Source organism: Bidens hawaiensis, unplaced genomic scaffold, assembly GCF_021521415.1.
Source record: "Bidens hawaiensis isolate Kalapana, Puna unplaced genomic scaffold, B.hawaiensis_p1.1 tig00023614_1, whole genome shotgun sequence".
NCBI lineage: Eukaryota > Viridiplantae > Streptophyta > Magnoliopsida > Asterales > Asteraceae > Bidens > Bidens hawaiensis.
This window is the reverse complement of record NW_027493700.1, coordinates 193,124-199,959: the sequence shown is the minus strand read 5'-3', so window position 1 is coordinate 199,959 and position 6,836 is coordinate 193,124. Positions and strand designations below refer to the sequence as shown.

General features: G+C 34.3%; 1 non-coding gene across 1 annotated transcript; it reads left to right on the top strand.

The window, feature by feature from the left end:
• Nucleotides 1-6,528: 6,528 nt before the first annotated feature.
• TRNAV-GAC (transfer RNA valine (anticodon GAC)) lies at nucleotides 6,529-6,600 on the top strand. Its single transcript has one exon. It is a non-coding gene; the product is annotated as a tRNA-Val (tRNA).
• Nucleotides 6,601-6,836: the final 236 nt, after the last annotated feature.

Sequence of the window (6,836 nt, the reverse complement as noted above, 5' to 3'; positions counted from 1 at the left end):
GAAATTATGAGTAGACCCAGAGTCTATTAAAATGTGCAAAGGCTTTGTCCCAATTGAGCCTGTAACCCTCATAGTGGAGTATGATGACACTCCCATAATAGCATTTAATGAAATTTGAGGATCTAATATTTCATTAACCATAGGTTCATAAAGATCTTCTTCCTCCTCGTCCCAAACTTGAATTGAGAATAATTGTTTGTTTTTGCACTTGTGAGTAGGCGAGTATCTTTCATTACAGCCAAAACATTCATTTCTAGCCCGTTTGTCGACAATTTCTTTGGTAGTTAAATTTCTAGTAATAGGATTTTTGGGTTTATATGGTGGTGCAGGTAACAACGTTAAGTTGGCAGATGACAATGGAGTGGAATTGTATATAGGTTTTGAAAATGAATCAGTAGGTTTTTAGGGTGGTTTGTAAGGTTTTTGTATGTGTTGGGTTGTAATAGGGTAAGATTATTAGTTTGGGTTCTTGCAAGCATATAAGTTTCAGGTAATGTTTTGGGTCGGATGAGTTTGATTGGATTGCCAACTTCAGGTTTAAGAGCTCTTAGTAATAGGCTACTGGAATACTCTTCAGGAATACTAACCCTAGTTAAAGCCAAATAAAATTCATCACACAATTCTTGAAGTGACCCTGTTTGTTTTATTGAAGCTAGGGCTGCCATAGCATTGCAGTCCATTGTTAAAGAAAATATAGTAGTTATAGATTGCTTATAGTCATGCCAAGATAACCCTTCAATGGAACCCCCCCCCCCCCCCCCCCTTGATCTTACAAATGACTGATGCCATAATAAAGAAGTATCTTCAAGGTGAATGATGGCACACCTTACCTTTTGATTTTCTGGAGTAGCATCAATGAAGAAGAAGTTCTCCACGCGAAATAGCCAACCTTCCACATTAATTCCTTTAAATCTTGGAAATTCAATTTTGGCTAAACGGCTATAATTGCCACAATTATGCCTCTGATCCCCAACATCATCATTATGATTGATATGATGGTTATTGTTATTAGTCATTTCTGTGTTGAACCTATTATTGTTCATATTATGTAAGCTTTGTGTTAAGGCTGCCAACTATGATTCTAACCTGGATGTATTTACATTCATTAGAATTTTAACTGCTTCCAGTTCTTGATTGTTGTGGGTTATGGCTGAATTGAGTGACTCAAATTGAGTTGAGTGAGAACTAATTATTGTATCCATCCGCTATAATAACGAATCATGTTCAGATATACGCTGCTCTAACGACTGATTGCGAGTAGCCATTGACAATTGAACGTGTATTGAATCTGAAATCGATGAATTGAAGGTAATTAATCGAAAAATTGATCAATTACAATGATTTGAAATGGAACAGGAATGGATTGTTCGATCAATCAATCAATCCGGCTAGAATTGAAAGAATTTGAAGGAATTTGGAAAACAAAAACGGTGAATTAGGGTTTGTAACCAGGAATTAGGGTTTGAAATCACGAGCTTTCAAGGATCGGGAAGCTCTGATACCACTTGATAGAATCAAAGAAAGAACCGAGAGGAAAATTGATCAACCAAGCGTAATCCTTACAATCAAACAAATCGTTATTATACAAACTGACCCGCTAACAACCTAACGATCAACAACCCGTATAACAGACTCATAACTATCACAAAAGTACAAACTAGTCCCTGTACTATTATTTTACACAATTACAGAAATGGTCCATGTACCCTTTACAGTTGTAACACTCAGTTGAACCCAAATCAATAGTAATTGTGATTGGTTTTGTTATGTTGTTGATTATGTGATCCGTGGTTGAGCCCGAGGCTCCCGGGCTATTATCGGATGCTCCGAAGACTAGAAAGAGTGGTTTTGATCGGGGTTTAGTTATGGGGAAGATGCGAAGAGGGGTTTGGGATGTGGGTTTGGTGTATGGATAATGTGTGAGGTCAGGTGATGTGACACCCACTTCTAAAAGAATATAAAACATTAATATGGAATTAAAGGGTTAGTTATTTATTGTTGTTATAATTTTAATAGGTTTAAAGGAGTATTGTGAAATATTACATTACTAGGTATTAGCCCGCTTATCACGCGGGTAACTTTAATTTGTATTTAATATAATTTTGATTATATAATTGTCTAGTAGAAGTGCTCTCATGAATATATTATTTAATATGAGCTAATAATTTGGTGGATTAAATTCTAATTTTGTTTTGAATAGTACATTGGAATAAACAAAAATTTGCTTATCTAGCATTTTTAATTAAATGCGATATGCCGAAGATAATAAGTATATATAGTTAAAGCCCGTAAATTAAAACATATGAGATGCAGAACTCTTACTAAATGCTAACACACTAAAAATATACGCCTAATCAAGTACATATGTTGAACATACAAAAAAAATTATATAATATGATTATTATGAATTAATATGATTTTACATAATACAAATCTTCTTTTTCAGTTTATTAGCATTTTAGAGTTTAGCCACCAACAAGCAACAAATATTAAGGACATGACCTACTTTTAAGTACATGTCTTCAAAGCTTTCTATAGGAAACCTGGCCTCCATGTTCTTAATTTGAGTTCACATTTCGTTCTCTCTAAATATTACATTTTGGATGTTTATTAGGTCAAAAGTAAGCCAAACCGTTCTTAATGGTTTTTGTTGCTGTCCTTGTTTCTTCTGAATGGTCAACGATTATTCAGTAAACTCTCTGATAAAGAGTTGATAAAGGACAATGTACATTATGATGTTGCCGTCTAATAAATTGTTTTAAAAAGTAAACAACAAACAGTTTTCTCACATCGTTAGTAACATATCTCTATTCATATTAATCATCATAAATTTCAAATTATTGCTCAATGAGATGAAACATATACAAAAACACACATATTAGACTAACAAAAAAAAATTAACACATACACACATCAAGTACATACGGTAAAATTAAGAAAAACAGAAGTCCACATCTTTTTATAAAAACAACTAAATACACCTACAAAACTTTGTTTTTTACGAAAAGACTATTAGTTTGCCAAAAAGATCCATCAAGAAACAAACAAAAATGACATAATTTAAATTTTAATGTTAAATTAATCTTTTTTTGAACCGGTAAATCTTTAGAGGAAAAACTTGTGCAGAGCAACATCAAGGACACTCACATTTCATAAAACCTGCTTCTTCTATTTCAAGTTTGTCCATTTCACCTTCAAGCCCGTTATAATAATATAATAATTACTTAAGTGAACAAAAAAACTCTAGAAAAAAGGTGTTGTATATTTGTAAATAAATGGTATTTACCTTAAATTATTACAATGATGATATCTACTCTATTGGAACTAATGTTTTAAACCAATGCATCGAATTAATTTGTGGGTGAAAAATATATTGTTCGGTCTCAACCAAGGGTGGATGGCTTGAAGACCAAGTCATGCTAGACTAGTATTTATAGATGTTTTTATTCATTTGTCTAGTGTGAGTGACTGTATTGTATGTTGAGTGAGATCTAGGGTTTATCCCTTTGAGAGAGTCTCCTCCTCCAGGATGAGCTCTCCTGGAGGCGGCTGATATTTCTTAATCCAATGTATGTATGAGTGATTCATCTTTGTGAGAATCATTCAACTAATTTTATCATTCTACCATTTATATCTTTTGTGTTTTGATTACAATTATTCATCCTATTATTGATTGTTAGTCAATCAGGCTCTCTCCCAATACACCTCATTCGTCCAAACATCTTTCAAGAGTGAATACGAGTAGATTCGATCCTAACCCTAGATCCGAAATCCACACCGTTAATACCGATTATTCACGATTCCACACCGGGGCTCAGTTCTTGTCATACTCCTTCCATATCATGTAGTCCATATAACATTTTTTTTCTATATCAACTTCATGCAAATAAGTTGAGCCATCATGATCTTTTTTTTCTTGAAAGTGCACCTTTTATCATACATATATGAATCTTTTAATCTTAAATATATTAATAATAAAAAAGAAAAGAAAAGAATGTTTAACCAATGAAGGGTAAACAATAAAAGGTCAAAAAATTTTATATTAAAACACTAACATTTACCTGTAAGTGAAGTTTTTTAACCAGATTAGGATGTGGAATAAATAATTCCACATTAACAAACGTAAAATAACGAACGTAAATTAACGAACACGTTATCGGACATTCACCGACATAAATGAACAAACACGAACTTACCAAACTGAACGAATGAAGCCTTGTTCGTGTTCGTTCTTTAAGCTTTTATTAGACAAAAGAATAGTTCACGAACACACTACTGAACAAAATAATCAATGTACAACATATGATTTTTTGATTAATTATATAAGTGTGTTCCATCATCATATTATCAGTACCTCAACAACCATATATTATCAATATGAGGAGAATCCCCTATAAGTAGAATCACAATATGTAACACATATATAACAGACATACTAATGACCTGAATTGCAACAACACGTATACCGATTATTAATATTTTAAATCAAGCAGCAGTTGTACACAACAGAGTAACAATAAACACATAATTAGTAGCAGAACCGAACACATAACATAACATAATGGAGTAATTAGTTTGAATAATAATAAATAGCTATATAATATACCTTCAAATGAAGCGAAACACCGGTATTAGGTCCAATAAAATAAGTATTTATCAGTAATTAGACTTATTATCAGTACCTCCGTAATCATATTATCAATACCTTAAAAGCATTTATCGATATCTAGAGGATGTGGTGGTGGTGGTGGTGGCCGTGGAGAGGGGCTATTTTTTTTCCGACACTGCTGGTGGTGGAGGCCATGGAGAGGGCTGATAGTTCGTGATGGAGTTGGGAGAAATTTGGGATCTAGGTTTTGATTGGAATAAAAGACAGTAGGAATAACAATAAAGTGGGTGGGTAATGACCCATGTAGGATTCATATTTTAGAAAATGGGTTAAAAAGTATAAGAACGGATGAGAGTCTGACAAGTGGCATATAGTAGTAGTTATTTATTAGAGTAGTAAGACGGGAGTAGGTCACGTTTTGTTTTTCGTTCTATTTTTCCCTTAAATATATCTTTTTATGAGTCACCATTTGAAGCCACGATGTAAGGCCCCTAACCCAGTAGCCCTACTTTAACGTCGAATTTACTCATAAACACAGTTCTACAAATCAGAGTTCATTAAAACTTTCGCGGGAACGTAAAACATCAAATTTAAAACATCAATTATACGATACCAAACATGCAATCTTTTCTTTTAAAACCACAACATAAAACATCAAATTTAAAACATCATTTCTTCCATCTTTAGATGCCAGCCATTCAATCCATGCCATGTGCCATCCTCATGCTAACTCTTTAGTCTGATCACCTGCGTGCATACTAAAAGTCAGCTACGCTGAGTGAGTTCTAGTTAATCAGGCAACATACAATTCTTTCTCGTACATTTATACACGTATCCGAAGACACGTATTAATACTGTAACCTTGTATAAATATTCATAAGAAGAACGCCACATAACATCTAACAAAAGGAACTATTACTTTTACTATGCTATTCATTAAAGTAACACTATGCTTTCCATTTGAGTAACACTAAGCTTTCCATTTAAGGAACACTATGCTTTCCATTAGAGGAACAATAGGCTTTCCATTAGAGGAACACTATGCTTTCCATTAGAGGAACACTAGACTTTCCATTCTAGTAACACTATGCTTTCCATTAGAGGAACAGTAAATAAATATTATCCGTAGAGGGAACTCTATACATAATTTATTATTTAATATCCATATAAGGAGTCAACCACTATTCTTGGCAATACACGCAATATCCGAAGATCATTCACGTATCGACAAAAAATAATCCTTACATTACATACAATATTCACATCTTCATTTACAACCTGGCAGTACGTGCAATATCCGAAGATCGTTCACGTATCGACAAGCAATCAGTTATATCTATCACATATATCATACATGGCATACACTTACCATTTAAGGTAAGTGTATTAACTATCACATCGAGTATGCACACAACACCGAAAACATAAAAAGGAATGGGTCTAGAAACTCACCTGAGCTCTATTCCTTTCTCTGCTCTTAGTTAATCCTTTCTTTGGTTGAGCCCTGCTAACTGTATATAAGTTACACGCATTGTAAGTCTTGAATCTAGATCACTACAATTATGATATCAATAAACAAGTATTGGTGTGGAATACCAACACTTGGTGAATCAAGAACACAAATAAACAGAAGAACGTAACAACGAGATTGATTCAAAACACACGTATATTAAGATACGTCGGTGCTTAAGCACTTACAATACTTGCACGTCCAACAACTTGTAGACGGCCTAAAACCAATAATGAAACAGTGAATCAACAACCTTTACCCTATACATTAGAGAACTATATATAGGGAAACTAAACAACAAAGCCCATACGCACCAAAAGCCCACCGAGAACTTTAAGGAGTTCTCAGCTTACATAGTGGCCCAAGCCCACATACATATTAAACCCAAATATACTTATGGGGGCAGGGAAGGGATATAACTCAGTGGTAGAGTGTCACCTTGACGCGGTGGAAGTCATCAGTTCGAGCCTGATTATCCCTAAACCCAATGTGAGTTTTTCATTTTGATTTGCTACCCCGCCGTGATTGAATGAGAATGGATAAGAGGCTCGTGGGATTGACGTGAGGGGGCAGGATGGCTATATTTCTGGGAGCGAACTCCGGGCGAATATGAAGCGCATGGATACAAGTTAGGCCTTGGAATGAAAGACAATTCCAAACCGCTTTGTCTACGAACAAGGAAGCTATAAGTAATGCAACTATGAATCTCATGGAGAG